This window comes from Myotis lucifugus, unplaced genomic scaffold (assembly GCF_000147115.1).
Source record: "Myotis lucifugus unplaced genomic scaffold, Myoluc2.0 scaffold_67, whole genome shotgun sequence".
Taxonomy (NCBI): Eukaryota; Metazoa; Chordata; class Mammalia; order Chiroptera; family Vespertilionidae; genus Myotis; species Myotis lucifugus.
The window spans coordinates 3,461,763-3,479,306 of record NW_005871115.1 but is presented as its reverse complement, the minus strand read 5'-3'; the positions used below and the strand labels follow the sequence as shown (position 1 = coordinate 3,479,306).

General features: G+C 38.4%; 1 pseudogene; it reads right to left on the bottom strand.

The window, feature by feature from the left end:
- Positions 1-5,838: 5,838 nt before the first annotated feature.
- LOC102418561 lies at positions 5,839-6,214 on the bottom strand (annotated as a pseudogene).
- Between the last annotated feature and the right edge of the window lie 11,330 nt (positions 6,215-17,544).

Below are 17,544 nucleotides of genomic sequence, written 5' to 3'. Positions count from 1 at the left end.
TGCAAATGGTAGGAGTTCCTTTCTTTTTACAGCAGCATAGTATTCCATTGTGTAGATGTACCACAGTTTTTTAATCCACTCATCTGCTGATGGGCACTTAGGCTGTTTCCAAATTCTTACCTATAGTAAATTGTGCTGCTATGAACATCTGGGTGCATATATACTTTCTGATTGGTGTTTCTAGTTTCTTGGGATATATTCCTAGAAGTGGGATTACTGGATCAAATTGGAGTTCCATTTTTAGTTTTTTGAGGAAACTCCATATTGTTTTCCACAGTGGCTGCACCAGTCTGCATTCCCACCAGCAGTGCATGAGGGTCCCCTTTTCTCCGCATTCTCGCCAGCACTTGTCATTTGTTGATTTGTTGATGATAGCCATTCTGACAGGTGTGAGATGGTACCTCATTGTTGTTTTGATTTGCATCTCTCGGATGATTAGGGACTTTGAGCATGTTTTCATATGTCTCTTGGCCTTCTGTGTTGTCTTTTGAAAAGTGTCTATTTACGTCCTTTGCCCATTTTTTGATTGCATTGTTTATCTTCCTTTTTTAAGTTGTATGAGTTCCTTATAAATTTTGGAGATTAAATCCTTATCGGAGATAACATTGGCAAATATGTTCTCCCATGCAGTGGGCTTTCTTGTTGTTTTGTTGATTGTTTCTTTCGATATGCAGAACCTTTTTATTTTGATGTAGTCCCATTTGTTTATTTTCTCTTTAGTTTCCATTGCCCTAGGAGCTGTATTGGTAAAGATATTGCTACAACAAATGATCATTTTCTCTTTGGTGAAAAGCATGGTTCCTAATAATAATAACATAATTGCTTATTTATTTTTCCCTAATATGTAATAGTTTCAAAATAACAGTACCAAAATTATACCTAATTGTAAAATAGCTAATTGCAGTTTGATAAAGCTAGGTTTGTTTAAGGTTGTGTTCAAACCTAGGTTGCTTAATTGACAAATAATTAAATCCAATGTGGAAAAATAAAGCAAGCCTTAAATATTTCTAACTTTTTTAGTGCAATATCTAACTTATTTTTATTTCTCTCATTTTTATTGATGTAAATATTTAAATCTACAAATTTTACTCGGAACATTCTTTAGCAGTATCTCATAGTTTCTGATGTTGTTTCATCATGTTTTTTTTTCTAGAAATTCTCAATATCAGTTGGTATTTCCCCTTGAGCCAAGTTATGTTTAATAGAAAAGTTAACAATTTCAAGGTGGTAAGGCTTTCTTATGTTTTGATTGTTATGGATTCCTACCTTTATTATATAATTGATGGAGAATATGACTTGCATTTTTTATGCAATTTATTGAGCTATACTTTTTTCTATATATAAGGTATAGAGTCAATTATCATAAATGTTTTTTGTATAATAATTTTTTTCTTGGGCTAAGAGAAGTGCACTGATGTCTGCTATTCTGTATGTATTTCTGTTTTCTTGGAATCTTTCCTTGTAGTTTCTGCTACATGAAAGAAGGTACTGCATTATTTGCTGTAAATCTTTCATAAATATTTTATTTTCACTGTGAATTATAGCCTTTAGCATTATAATATATCCTTTGTCTTAGTAATGATTTTGATCTAAATTCTACTTAATTGGATTTCAAAACCTCAGTTCATTATTTTTATTTGCATTTTGTTGGTATACCCTTTCCATTTTTTTGTCAGTTAGCATTTCTGAATTATTTTGTTTTAGGTGTGTCTTTGTCTTTCTTTGCAACATAGAGTTGGGTGTTGCTCTGTTCTTTTAATGGCAAAGATAAACACTCTATTGTTGATATGTTTTGTTTCACATATCTCACCTCATATTATATTTATGTATGTAATATCTAGCATCTCTAATGATGGCAAGTGCTAGTGAAGAGATTAAAGAGGAAGAGGGGATAGGAAATTTGGGGTGGAATAGTCCATTTAAGTAGGTAGTCAGGGGAAGCCTCACTGAAAAGGTGACCTTTGCACAAACTGATGAAGTATATGCATGAATAAGCTATTTGGATAAGTAAGGTAAGATTTATCCTGAGGGAGAGAACTGCTGAAGCAAAGACCCTGGCACACGAGGCTACCTGGTGGGTTTTCAAAGAACAGCAAGGAGGCTGGTGTGACTAGAGTGGAGTAAACAGGAGAATAGTAGGAATTTAGCCAGAGGGGAGGAATCTAGAGAATCACCCTGAGCCATCAGTCTTAGAAAGAGCACAAGACAACCCCTTCAAGAGGAGTTCTGGTGTCAGGTGTTGAAATAACATTACTTCCACCATCTTGCAGTCATAAATGAACTCTGAGGGGATACATTAATAACTCTGGGAACTCCAGCCTAGGAAGGAGAGGAAGCCAGGCTTACGGGTGTATTATTTTGGGATGCAATCCAAATTATGCATGAAAGCAGTTAATCTCTGCTGATTTTGAGGGTTGGATTGCTAAAGACTTGCCCAATGCAATGTAAATGACCCTTCAATATATTCTCCAAATCTGATGTTTTATGTTCTATCCCAAACACATCTGATATAGATTCACAGCTATTCACTGTTTATATGAAGGTGTGCATTTACAGGGGAAGATTCTTTTTATAAACATATCATTGAAATAAAATGTTCAAAAAACATTAAAATTATATACCGGGAAGCTTGACCAATGGCCAAAACACGACATACAAGTTGTTTTTTAGTTCTTTTAAAAAAGTCAAGTATTCAGTTCAAAAGTCCCCGCTCTCCCCTCTTTTATAAAGAAATCTGTTGTTTTGACAGAAAACTATATGGTATAGAGGGTGGAATGAAATGGGTGTCCGTATGCGAGGAGACGTGGGGGTGAATTAAGTCTGTAATCCATAAAAACTGTTCAGAATTCAAGTGGATGGGAACAGAGAAGGGACAAACTAAATATATGCACCATTACTTCTTCCTTGATTTTATGTGTTTCATTTGGCAGCATTTTAATTTCCTCTTCAACTTTTTTTCTTAGCCTAAACTGGCACAGTGAAATGCTGTCTAAGTCACAACTCATATAGAAAACTGAACAGTGCATTGTCAAAAGGGACACAAAACAAAAGACTTCATCTGAGAGCTGAGATCATCCTGGCGGCGCATGCAGACTCAGCGCAGCCATTCAACAGTGTTTCTCAAGGCCTGGGACAGTATCCACGATTCTCGGTGCGTTATTGCCCCCTGCTGGCCATGTGGGAGCACTGGTCTATAGAAATGGGTTTTCATAACTTTCCACTTTAGTGCAATGTTAGCCTGCTACCAGAGAAGTTAGAGCTGTGGTTCTCGACCTTCCTAATGCCGCGACCCTTTAATACAGTTCCTCATGTTGTGGTGACCCCCAACCATAAAATTATTTTCGTTGCTACTTCATAACTGTAATTTTGCTACTGTTATGAATCGTAATGTAAATATCTGATATGCAGGATGTATTTTCATTGTTACAAAATGAACATAATTAAAGCATAGTGATTAATCACAAAAACAATATGTAATTATATATGTGTTTTCCGATGGCCTAGGTGACCCCTGTGAAAGGGTCGTTCGACCCCCAAAGGGGTCGCGACCCACAGGTTGAGAACCGCTGAGTTAGAGGAAGTAGTTCTAAGATTTAAAACAGAGTAAAGGGATTAAGCAAAAAACAAACCAATTCATGGACACAGGCAACAGTAGGATGATTACCAAAGGGGGTAAGCAGGTGGAAGAGGGTAAAATGGGGAAAATAAGTGGGTACGGAAGGAGACTACTAGACTTTGGATGGTGAGTGCACAATGCAATGTGTAGATGATGTATCATAGAATTGTACACTTGAAACCTATATAATTTTATTAAGCAATGTAACTCCAATAAATTCAATAAAATAATAAAGCAGTATTTCCAAGAATTCCTAAAAAGCTGAATATCAAAGAAATCACAAAGCAGCTGCAGTTTTCCTATGCCCTAAAATGTTGAGAAGTCTAGGATTCAGTTATTAGGCTAAGGAATCCAGTTGCCTTTTTAAGTGTCTGAGGGCAGCAAGAGTACAAGGCAAATGAAGGAACTCCTTAGAGAAGAATTGGTAGAGTGAGAGCAGGAAGTAGACAGAGAACACCAGCAAAATGTGACAAAAGGAGGGGGTAATGAATAATTTACATACAATGGTAAAGCAGTTCAATCCTGAACAAAATCTTTGCATTCCTTTCAGAGGGGGCTGCTTAGAAAACGGACTTGTCTCCGTGGAAGAGCCTGGATGGGTCATCTGTGAGCCTTCAGGTCTCAGCCTCTTGGGCTGGTCATGGAAATTTCTCAGAAGCATTGGGATGTGGGTTGGAGCCATCCAGGCAGAGCAGAGGCACATAGTGCATGGATTTGACTTCCTGGTTTCCTCAGCGGTTAGAGGGCAGGGCTCTCTCCCGGATGGAAGTCAGCCATGTGCAAACGTGTGTGTTTGAGCTTGGGCATTCCATGTTAATTGCTCCAGGTTTCAGCTCTCTAGGGCCCAGGGCCTGGGGCTGCTAGTGCCTGCATGCCAGAGCTTCCAGTGGGATTAGGTAATAAAGGTCCCTGGGTCCCTCTCACTCAGTAAAAGCAATTTAGAAGCCTGGGGCCTTGCTTCAGCACTTGTTTTTTGGTCAGACTCTTTGTCCCTAAGGAACAGGATTAGAGAAGAACCTTTTAATATTTAGAAAATTGCATGCAATATTTGCGTACAAAATTACACCCCGTTAGGATAAACCTAGAAATCTAGCCTGAACTATTCTTGAAAGACTTAGAATTTTATTTTATTTTCAAATCTTCTTGAAAGATTAAGTTTTGGATACTGAGTGTCACTTCTAAAACTTCTGAAGTCCCTAAAACGTCAAAGGTACAAATGCTGGATCTCAATAAATAAAAATTTGAGAAAATATTTACATGATTTATTTCAGGTAACAATTAACAAGCTGATTCCTTAATACTCAAGGTAGTTCTATTCACAGCGTTGGTTTCAGTGCTTATAGCATTTTCTCTTTCTCTTGTGTAACATCTCACTATTTATTTATTTACTCACATCTATGTTTTCTACTGTGGCAGGTGTTAAATATATGGCAAAAAATAGGGTAGACTATGCCCTTGACCTTTTTATAATAATTTAGAAAAATATAGAACAGCAATATGATAATCATGCCAGGAGCCAAGAGTAGAAAATTAATTTTCCCATTTCTGTTCATTTCACCCTTTTATTCCATTCCATCCCATTTCATCCCATCCCATTCCATCTATTCTCCTTCTTACTGTTTCATTTCATATATATTTATAATCATTTTATTTGTTTAAATTACAAATCAGGAATGTTGGCTAGCCCTTTTTATGCATTTTTGCATAATTCCTAGTACTCCAGCACTTGGTACAAATTTTGCATATATTTGTAATAAACTTCTGTTGAATGAATATGATCACTAACTAATTGCCTAGCACTAGCGCCTATGTCAAACAGATGTACATTTTATTTCAATGGAGGAGAAGAGTGAAGTTGGAGGGAATTTATATAGGCCTGGGAGGAAATATTAAGAATATTTGTATTCAAACTTTTATGGGTAATAGGAAACCTTATTAATTAAAAAAAAAAGCTAGAAGAGCACAAAAAATTTTACCCTGTAAGGACTTGAGGAAATGTCTTTTTTTAATGATTTTTCTTACGTTGCTAATGTATATAGGGTTTTTAACATTTCTGCCTGTGCAATTCCTTATCAGGTCTGCATACAAGCACCTACTGAAGATAGGGTAGAAACCTGTATTTTCATTAGTCCGAAAGAGTAGACAAACACCATGCCTGTTTTCCAAAACAGAGTTTTCCTCAAAGACATTTAAAGAATGCTTGGTGTTAGTCTACACACAATTCAGTTAACTACATGAAAGAACATCTGGTTTACTTCACTAATAGGAATATATTTCAATGCTAGGATGGCCTCTTGATATTTCTTCTGCTGCTGATTTTTAGCATAGTGACCTGTGACTGTATTAATGGAGTTAAGTGGAGAAGTACTTACAGTTATTTCAAATAAGAGTCCAAAACCAATTACTATAGTAATAAGGAGGCGGATAGGCAATGCAACTGCCCAATATTTTCAAAGCCGATAAATTAAGCCTAAGGAATTTAGCCAGGATTCAGGAATAGAAGTCCACCAGCAAGAGTATGAAGCCAATTGGGTTGATTAAGAAAAGAACAAAACCATAAATCGGGCCTTCTGCCAGTGATGGTGAGCTTTCCACCATTTCCCCATTGTTTTAGACAACCTTGGGTCCTGGAAGAACCCCTTCCCGACAGCTGGGCCACCTCTGCAGTGAATCCTGGGCAGGCACAAGTGCTGAGAGGAAGCGGTGTGGGGGTGGCAAGGGAGGAACAATTCAGGCAAAGCCAAGAGGCCACGCCACCCTGCCGCAGGTGCCCTGGGACCCTCACCCGGCTGGAGCTCTCCAGCTTAAGAGTTGTATTTATATTTCCCTTTCTTTCCCATCTAAAGTTCCGTAGACTCCCATATGGAAAGAACTATTTTCTGTTGAGTTGGCGGTGGTGATGGAAGAAGTTTGCAAGGTTAAACAAATTGCTGACAATAATATTCTGAATAGTGTGTAGGCCTCTTTTAATTCTAGTATTTTTTATTCTCCTTCACACCAGACATTACCTGAAAGTATGTTTTTAAAAAGTGCCAACTTCTTATGTGAGGAGGCTCACAAAGCATTGTGTAAGTGCTTCATTGCATATGGTGCTGGGGTAGGTGCCGATGAGAGAACTTCACAGACCAGTTCCCACCCTCAAGTTATTTATAATGGAATGTATGAGCAACAAAAAGAAGTCTTATTAAGCAAAGAAAAAAATTCATAGATAGACAACAATATGGTGATTACCAGAGGAAGAGGGGGTGGGGGAGAGATAAATGGTGATAAAAAGAGATTTGACTTGGGGCGATGAACACAAAATACAATATGCAAGTGATGTATTATAGAATTGTACACCTGAAACCTATATAATTTTATCAACCAATGTCACCCCAGTAAATTCAATAAAAAGTCCAAAACACAGAATTAGGTGAAAGAGTGAGTAAGGTATGTAGTATTTTACTTATATTTCAGTAAAATGTCCTCTGGGCAGCTTGGTTAGTATAGGGTAGAGTGGTTAAAACTGTTGAGGATACAAGCCTTCATCTCAATTATCCACCCCAAAAATTGGAATTCATACATGTAGATCCTCTCTAGAGATTCCAGCAAGGAATCTCTGTTTATCTTTCTCTCTCTTTTGCATTTAAACCCAGACTTTTTCTGGATGGCTGAAAGCAATGGAAATTATTAGAGTTTCTCATAATTAATCACTTTTGTCAAAGCCAGATTGATAATTAAGGCTGGGATTAGGGAGAAAATTGTCCATATAACTTTGAAAGTAAAAATAAATGTGCTACTGAGATGCTGAAAATATATCATTAAATTGCCCAAAGAGACCTCACAAATAATTTATGTATGTTTTAAGTTGGTCAGTATGAGGTTTGTATTTAAATGACTTCTCTCAATTCAAATCACCTTAGGTATTGGCTATTCAATTTTTTGTGTGCTCATAAATACATCTTTATAATTGATGTGGATATTTGTTATCAGCCAAACTCTAATTTATAAGCAGGAATACTCTTTTAGTCATCCATCCCATATCTATTACGAATTTACTATGTGCTAATATGATGATAGTGATTATTTGTAAGTTAATTTTAAGGCTTACTTAAATATTTGTGAGCTCTATTTTCCTAAATTGCATGAAATCATGTATGGAGAACAGATCAAGGCACCGTCAAATGGGCCAATCACAGTTAGTCTAGATCTCTATAGTAGTGATACCCCGAATGGCAAGCTGGAACTCTATCCTGGGTTCTTGTCCTATGAACTTTGAAGAATAAAATTTGCTGACAAGCCTGGCTGGTGTGGCTCAGTGATTGAGCGTTGACCTATGAACCAGGAGGTCACAGTTCAATTCCCGGTTAGGGCACATGCCCAGGTTTCGGGCTCGACGAGCAGGAGGCAGCTAATCAAAGATTCTCTCTCATCGTTGATGTTTCTCTGTCTCTCCCTCCCCTTTCTGAAATCAATAAAAATATATATTTAAAAAAATTAGCCAACAAAAAAGTTTTAAGCTAAAGAGTGCAAGTTTATTGCAAGCGTATACAAACTCCCTCTTGGGGAGGGGTCCCCAAAATGGGAAAAGCCTAGTCCAGTGAGTCTCTCTGTCTATGGGTTTATAAATGTTGGCAGCTTCTTTGCCTGTTTATGCTACATTCTAATTGGACCCTTCCCTGGCTGGTATCAGTTTCAAAGCTTACCTCATGTCCCCCTTCAACCCCCCCCCCCTTATAAGATAAACATTCTAGCAGTTTGGAGCTGTCTCTGTCTGTCATGTATGCATTCCTCTCCCATAGATCCCTCCATAACTGCTTCCCTATCCTTAAACCCTTTCAGTAGCACTTATCACACTTTCCCTTTGTACATTAGTTTTGCCTCCTGGAGTAAGAGCAGAACATGGTCTATATTTGATCACCACTGTGTTTTCAGCATCTAATAAAACCTACAACATAATGGAGACCCCAAAAGTGTGGTTTGGATAGCTAAAGCACCACATAAACATACATTGCTGTTTCTTAGGATATTTTAATTTTCATTAGGCATTTAGGCCATTTCTCACTCTGGGATATCTTTTCTAGGAAAAATAAAAATATTTTCATAAAGACCCCTGTTATCTAAATAACCTTCCCCCCCCCCTGAAAATGTGATAATGTGATAACTTTATTTAAAATGTTTTTTTTTAACATTCTAAATAACTTGCAGAATTTGACTGAATATTGATCTGAAGCACTTTGACTTGACTTTGAACTTGATCTGAAGCACTGAGATTTCGTTTTAGTGAAATCTGATTAGTCATTTTTATAATGATTAAGACCTTTAGGTTCTGATTATTTGGTTGACATTTATGAGAACAACAGTTTTATACTAATCTGAAGAATATTTTTCACTCTGCCTGGTTGGTAAATCAGGCTTAGGATAAGCCCTTTTTGTCTGGGAGATGCTGATGATGGGCTTTCTGAGAAATCCTTCTCATTCATCTATTGTTATTTGCTTCCTGTGTGTTCGGTGGGCTTATACCAACATAAATACATATAATGAGTTCTTTGAGTATGAAACAGTACTGAAAGGAGACAGCAGTAATATGCAACCAGAGGGTGATGTGATTCGTGTGAAATTCTTGATCATTCTCCTTTCGGGTGGGAGTCAATGGTAGTACTCTGGAGTGAAATCCCTGCGCTGCATTTATTAGATCTCATATAGGATCGTCATTTACTATTGAGTATATTGTGCACTACACAAAAATTATCCTCTAAAGTGCACACCATTTGTGTCATAGACATCAATTTAAGTATTTATTGAGACAATTTTATGGCAGAAGACAGTACAGTTTCTTGTTCTAATAAAATTAGTACGTTATAATACATATTCTGACAAACAGAAGTAAAATATCTTGAAGAAGAGGTACTTTTTTTTCCATTTAATTTGTACAAATGCTCAGTATGGGCTATTGGCAGCCTGAACTTGGACAAGTTACATAACTCCGTTGGCTTTCAAGTGGAAATATTAATACCTGCCTCACTAAATTGGTTGAAAGTACTAAGCAGGCCTGGCACACCGTCAGCATTCAGTAAAAGCTTTTGAATGAACTCGAAAATACTAAGCTTAATGTCTGTGCTAAAGGTTTGATAAATTGCAGCTCACTTTTGCCTTGAATAAGGGAAATTTGAAAGGATTAAGTATATGTTAAATATGTGTATTACAATCTTGAACTTGTTAAGTGTTTCACGTTTTACACTTAATTACTGTATAGCACTAACTAAAATGTCCCTACTGATATGTTTGGAATCTTTTTTATTTTCCTGATGGGTATACATTCAGCTGAAAGAAAATTATGACTATGTGACACATTCAAAGGAAAAATTAGTGACTAGTAGTTGAGTTTCTTGTGGAATCCTAAGGTACTAGAATTCTAGGTTTAGAAGGGACGATTTGAATTTCCTTTTATTTATCAAATACATATTAATCAGTTACTATATGGGAGTAACTGTGCTATGCAATAGGGTTATAAAGATAAATAAGGTATTGTTGAGAAGTTACAAGTCTTTGCATGAACATTTTTAGGGACAGTTCACAATGACTAACTTTATTTTTAAGACTCTTTCTTATGACAATTCAGAATTGTCTTCCTGTAACTTCCATTTATTGATGGCAGCTTTACTCGTTGGGGCACAAAAAAATAAGTCTTATTCTCTACTAGAAAAGTCTTTCTTATATATTAAGGTAATTGAATTATTTTCGGAAACGTCTACTCTTCAAGTTAAAAACACCACTGTGTTATTCTGCTACTCCTCAAGCCTCTTCTCACTCCTCTAAATGCCTTCCAGGTTCTCTGTACAGGGGTGGTGCCCACAGGGTACTCAGGGCTCCAGGCGTAGACTGATCAGGAGAATATAACAGGACTATTGATCACTTCCTGCATTCCAGACACTGCCCCTCAAAACTCTGGAATGATTTATGTTCATAACCAAGTGATCAATATGCACTATACAATGTCCCATCCAACTATTATTAAAAAGAATTGTATCTATTTTGCACATGTTACCATTTAAGGTAGTTTGGGAAAAGGATAAATGACCTCCCTAATTCCTCCAAGAGCTTTTCATACACTGTTTCCGACAATGGACACGGGAACAAAAATGAGGGCGGCCTTGCTAGGGCTCGAGGTTATTGAAATCATTTTTGGTCCAGTGACTAAAGCTGCTGCAGTTCATAGATTTTCTGACAGCTAAGAGGTGAGCAGCCAAGGAAGGACTTCTATAGCTTTGCACGATCTGTTTCTATAATTTACCCTTTCACTTAAACACTTTTCTTTTGGATGAACAAAGAATATGACAGGGGAAGAATTGTTCTACTTCTAAGTCTAAGCACTTACTAAAAAAACTTAATATCTTCTCAACACTTTTTTCAAGTTGACAAATGTGTGAAACTCTCTTTATGCCAGGTGTACTCTGACTCAGCATTTGGGACAAGTAGCTCTGCCTAGCAGAATGCAGAAATGTCAGTTGTAACTCAGCCACAATTTGTAGGTATGTGCTAGTATACTGCTTTGTTTTGCTCCTTTTAGTGGAAGGAAAAGACAAAGACAGATGCAGTAATCAATTGGAAGATGGGCCAGGGAAGAGACCTTTGCTACATAAAGGAGGAGTGTTTGGAAGCAATGGGGGGTAGGATTGGATATGTGGTATGTTAGTTTCCTAGGACTGCCATCACAAATTACAACAAACTTTGTGGCTTAAAATAACAGAACTTGGTTCTCTCATAGTCAGGAGGCCAGAAGTCCAAAATCAAGGTGTTGGCAGGGCCCTACTCCAGGAAAAAATCCTTCCTTGTCTCTTCTAACCTTTGGTCGCTCCTGAGTCATTGGCATTCCTTGGCTTGTAGATGTATCACTTTAACCTCTGACTCTGTCTTCACAGGCTTCTTTCTTGTGTCCCCTCTGTGAATCTTTGTCCAGATCTCTCTGTCCTTTTTCTTATAAAGACATTGGTCATTGTATTAAGGTCCAACCTATTACAGCATGACCTTATTTTAACTTGATTACATCCATAAAGAACCTATTTCTAAATGGGTTATATTTATAGGTACTGGGTGGTTAGGATTTAAATGTCTTTTTTTTGGGATGCAATTCAACTGGTAATAGGTGTGATGGCACCAAATCATGGAACATTTATTTTAATGATAGGTAGAAGAGTATGGGTTTTATTTATAAGCCAGGGGGACCGCTGGAAACTACAGGAAGGTCTGGTGGCAAGCAGTATACTTCATCATACTGAACTGAAGAGAAAGTTTAGAGGCTAATCCTAGGAGGACACTACAGTTTCCCAGGAATAATGTGAAGGAATGTTTATAAAGGAAGATGTGGAAGAGTGTATTTTCCAAAGATGGCTGCAACAATGTCTCTCATTCCACTTGTTTTTCCTCAATGAGACCATCTTACACCCTCCTCAATAGGTGATGTCTATTTCTCTGTTCATGAGTCTGGGCAGAGCTAGTGACTACTTTGACCAATAGAATAGGGCCAAAGTGACACCATACCAGTTATATGCATAAACCTTTCCTGACCTAGCAGCTTTACCTCCCTACTGCTTGGAAGATAACCATCATGTAGGAAGGATGACTGTCCTGAGACCACCATGCTGTATAAAGCCCCAACACCTCTGAACCAGGGCTACGGTGAGGCAAGTAAGGTGCCTGGGGTACAAAATTCTCAGGTGCCTTTGCATGACACTGTACATAGTACCTCCTTAAATTTTTCACTTTGGGAGCTTCACTCTTAAGAAGGCACTTCATCTCAGGGTTGAGCAAGTACAAGGGCAGCACTTGGGAATGAGACCAGTTTAACCATTTATGCCCAAAGCACCTCTTCTTGCCTTACTCTAGTCCTCGCCCTTTCTGGCAAATGACAAAGAGAAAGAGAGAGAGAGGGAGGGAGAGAGAGAGAGAGAGAGAGAGAGAGAGAGAGAGAGAGAGAGAGAGAATATCACCATGGAGAACCACAGAGACGCAAAACATTTAAGTGAGGAAACCATCTTAAATATTGATACTCTGCTCAGCTACCAGCTGGCACTAGTTGGATGCGATGAAGCACCAAGCTGAGCCCTCCTAAATTCCTGATCCACAAAATCATGAGTGAAACAAAATGGTTGTTTTAAGTCACAATTATTGGGGTAGTTTGTTATGTAGCAATGTATTACTCCACGCCTTTTCAGTATTGTGTAGGGCTAATCATTGACTGAGAAATACCAGGTAGCTCTGTATTTACTCAAGTCTGATGGAGCGTGCTATGTTTGGTTGCTACTTACGAAGGAGGGATAAAGAAAATGATGGAGACAGATGATCATCGCTGGCAGCCTAGAACCTAGAATTTCATGCCTTGCTTCTTCAGCTCACTACTTAAGCTACATGGCCACATAATTTTTAATGTTTGAGGTTGGCCAGAACAAAAAAAGTATATACACTCACAGTCTGAGTCTTTATAGGAACAAAAATCTTTGTTTTGATCTATGCCATGCAGAGGGATGCGGAATTCCTGTTTTGAAGCAGATGGTCTGAATTCTGATGCTAAATGAATAAAATTGTCATTGGATCTCATTAGCACTCATGTGGGAAGGCAGGGAGTCCGTATTGATATTTCTTCCTGGCTTTGTGTGAACAAATTAAGCTTTGAATGAAAGGTTTATTTTTATGAAGGCTGAATTTACTAATTTTTCATTGAGTATCTCTGTTTCACAGTAATTTACACATTCTTTCAAATGGTTGCTGGTATGTTAATTTATTTTCCTTTGAGGCATTTTCTAATTACTTATTTAAAAAGCCTGAGGAAAAAAAGCAAATCTGGAAAAAAAGAAAGGGACTGTTGGGTAGAAGAGGTGTATTACACATAAAATTAAAATATAATGGATATTTTTAAAAGCCTTCATTCCATTTTATAGCTTTCTCTGCTCACTCTTCCAAGCAGGCAGTGAGTACAGATTTCCCCACCCATTAATTCATTTCCACAGGATGGTAGACATTTTTATGACCTCCTAGGGTACTTATAATCTGTACTACACAATTTAGCAACTAATTATATCCTGTCTCATAATGTTCCTTATGATATAATTGTATGATTTTTGTCCCCTCAAGTAGATTATATGATCTTAAAAGGCAAGGACCATGGTTTATGCTCTTTCCATATTTGCATTCCATCTGGCTTAGTGCTGAACACAGTATGCACTTAGGAAAATTTTAATTGATAGAAGTATATTAAGGAACTCTGGTTTCTCAAAGCTCAGTGAATGTGTCCATGAAGCGTTTGTCATGGCTCTGGACATACAGGTATAGAGCTAGGCAAGTTACTTTTCCTTTCCTGGAGGAGTTTGTTTTCAAGTAGAAATAGCAAGAGGAGGTGTTGATTTGACTAGTAAGGTGACTTCCTCTCTTTTTCCTTCAGTGTCAGACCTGGGCAGATGATAATCTGAGAGGCATGTGCCCTTGTGCTACCATTTTGATATAGATGATGGTTGGCATTTTTTCTTTTCATTTTTCCAGTTGGACAAGTCAACTAATGGTGTCTGGCCTACGGGAGAGGGGCCCTCTTGTCTGAGCAGCTGGGCTAAATGGGTTGGCAAGCCTTACCTTCCTCTTGTGAGCGAGCATGCTTTTTCACAGGCATCAGAGCCTGTGTGTGTGTGTGTGTGTGTGTGTGTGTGTGTGTGTGGTTGTAAAGCATCCTATCTAATAAAAGAGTAATATGCAAATTGACCATAATTCCAAAACACAAGAAGGCTGCCCCCATGTGGTCAAAGATGGCCACTACAAGATGGCCAGCAGGGGAGGGCAGTTGTGGGTGATCAGGCCAGCAGGGGAGGGCAGTTGGGAGGGACCAGGCCTGAAAGGGAGGGCAGTTGGGGGCGATCAGGCCTGCAGGGGAGGGCAGTTGGGGGGTGACCAGGCTGGCAAGGGAGGGAAGTTAGGGGTGACTGGGCCAGCAGGGGAAGGCAGTTGGGGGGGACCAGGCCTGCAGGGGGAGGACAGTTAGGGACAATTGGGCCAGCAGGGGAGCAGTTAGGCGTCAATCAGGCTGGCAGGGTAGTGGTTAAGGGCAATCAGGCAGGCAGGCAGGCGAGTGGTTCGGAGCCAGCAGTCCTGGATTGTGAGGGGTCCCAGATTGGAGAGGGTGCAGGCTGGGCTGAGGGACACACACACTCCCCCCTGTGCACCAATTTTGTGCACATTGCCTCTAGTATATAACATAAAATTTACCATTTCAACCATTAATAAGTAGACAGTTAAGTGGCATTAACTATGTTTACATTGTTGTGCAAGCATCCCCACTCTCTATCTCTTGAACTGTTTTTATCATTCCAAACTGAATATCTCTACCCATTAAACAATAACTTCCCATTTGCCTTCCCCCCACAGCCCCTGGCAACTACCATTCTACTTTCTGTTTCTATTAATTGACTACACTATATACCTTATATAAATGCAATCATAGTATATTTGTCCTTTTGTGTTTGGCTTATTTCATTTAACACAATGTCTTCAAAATTCATCCATATTGTAGCATGAATCAGAATTTTATTCCTTTTTAAGTCTGAATAATATGCCATTGTATGTATATATCACATTTGGTACATCCATGTATTTGCTGGTGGATATTTGGGTTGCTTCCACCTTTTGGCTAGTGTGAATAGTGCTGCTAGGAATATAGGTATACAAAAACAGATTACATTTTTATGAGCACCTGCACTGATTGTGCACGGTGAGCAAAGTGCCCTCCTCAACCATTATAATATCTGGAAGAATCAACATATCTCTGGAATTTCATAACTTGAATTCATGGTCTTACCTCCTCAGGAAAATGTGGCTTGACATGTTTTAGATTAGGGCTGTGATCAATACTTGATCAGTAAATATGTCTCTTTTTTTTTAATCCTTCAAAATACTTCTTGTCTCTATCTTTCTTCTCTGTAGCTGCTCCACAGTATGCCCACACTACAGGACTGCTACAATCATATTCTCACTGGTTTGTCTAACTTCTCTCCCCCTTTCCAATTTTTCTAAATAGAACACTGCTTTGGTCACTTTACTGAACCAAAATATCATATTGAGCTGGCATTGAGGACCTTTTATAATCTGTCACCGGCTTACCTGTCAGGTCCCACTTCTTTTACTTCCTTATACAAACTCTGCTCCAAGTCAGAATTGTCTCCTAATGACGCCCTGGACAAATCATTATTATTTTGACTGTTCGGATTGCTGCTCACTCCACCCTGTATAACTTTTTGTTCATGCTGCCTGCGAATTTTAACTAGCTGTGTCTTACAAAAATGAAGCAGAAAAGCTTAGGACCTGACTTAGACAATGGCGACGTCCCTGAGAAACTCCCCAGAGTTCTTGCCTAAGAAGCCAAGAACACAGCAGCACCTGGCACAGTGCTTTGCGCGCAGTAGACACACAACAGATACTTTTTAATTTTGCCAGTGCAGCAGAATACAGTCGCCTGAAGCAACACTTGTCAATCATTTTCCTTTCATGACACACATAATAGATGCTGCTTTAATCTTCTAGTACGTTTCTACATCCCTACACAAAGTTGTTTCATGTATACCAGCTGCTACCGCACTTTCTCCCATTCTGGAAGCTTATGGAAATGAGCACGAGAATACATTATTGTGAAGGTAATAATAACAAAAATAGTAATGATGATGATGAAATAATAATGATGCAACTAGAATATTTGAAGCATCAATCTGATCACTATTTTGTTAATTGCCTTGCCATCGAGCTCAGCGTGCTGGCAGTGTCAGCAGCGGCTGGGTACTTGTGCCCCTGCAGGATGGAAATTTATTCTGGCCAAGGCCCCCGCATCCCACCACATTTTACACCACAGAACTATCTGCAAAGAACTTAAGAAAAGCAGGAATAACAACTTGGTATTCAATGTGAGCTCAGCTTGTTTCCTGGTCAGACAGGGGGTATATATAGATTCCTGGCCTCTCAGGGATTGTGACTACTCTAGGGAAATCTCAAAGAGGCAATTTGATATGGACAGCTTCCACCTCAGGACCTTCCTGAGGGTTTGTTAAAAATGGAACGACAGACATACTTTGGCCTGCTATGGGGCTAAAGGGACCGCACTACAAGGATAAACTTATTTGACTTTGATGATTTTATTTTTGAGTACCACACTATCACTTCCACGTTCTTTGGGAGTTTAATTCCGAGAAAAAAACAACAACAAAACCCCATTTTTTTCTACATAATAGAATTTTTATTTTCATAACAGTTGAGACATTAAAAATATTTTTTGTCCTTTATAAATTAGTTCATAGTACTTCCTGAAGGATCCCCACGGAGCACTTGAGCCACTGATGGACTGACTTTACTGTCCTAAGGCTAAAGTAGTAATTAGCTAATTCATTTTTTGTGTGCTCTTTCTGGTATAATGGAAAGAAACACTCAGTTCGAATCCTAGTTCTATAACTTACATGTTGTGAGACATTGGGCAGTTTATTCATTCATTCAACAGATTACAGAGTTCTTACTCTGTGTCAGACTAGTATAAAAGCTCTGAGGAGAGAAATCAAATAGAAATTATCTCTATTTTTAAGAGATTTTAGTCAAAAGGGAGAGACTGTCAAGTAAATCAGCAATTTCACTAGTGTACCATGGACCTATCCTATGGAACCAGAACCAAGGCAGGGAGTGGGAGGAGGCATTAGGGAAGGCTTCTCAAGGAAAGCCATGCTTACGCTGAGTCTTAAAGCCAAGCACAATTTAGTTGAGTATAAATATAGAAAGAACATTTTAGCAACCTGAATAAAGCTAACAGAGAAATAAGATAGGTTTACAGATAAATATTTACTGCTCATTATTCCTGGTATGAAACTTTTATCTTGAGGAGACCAAGGAGATAAATTTAGACAAATGTTTCCATTTTCTTTTCTCTAAAATGA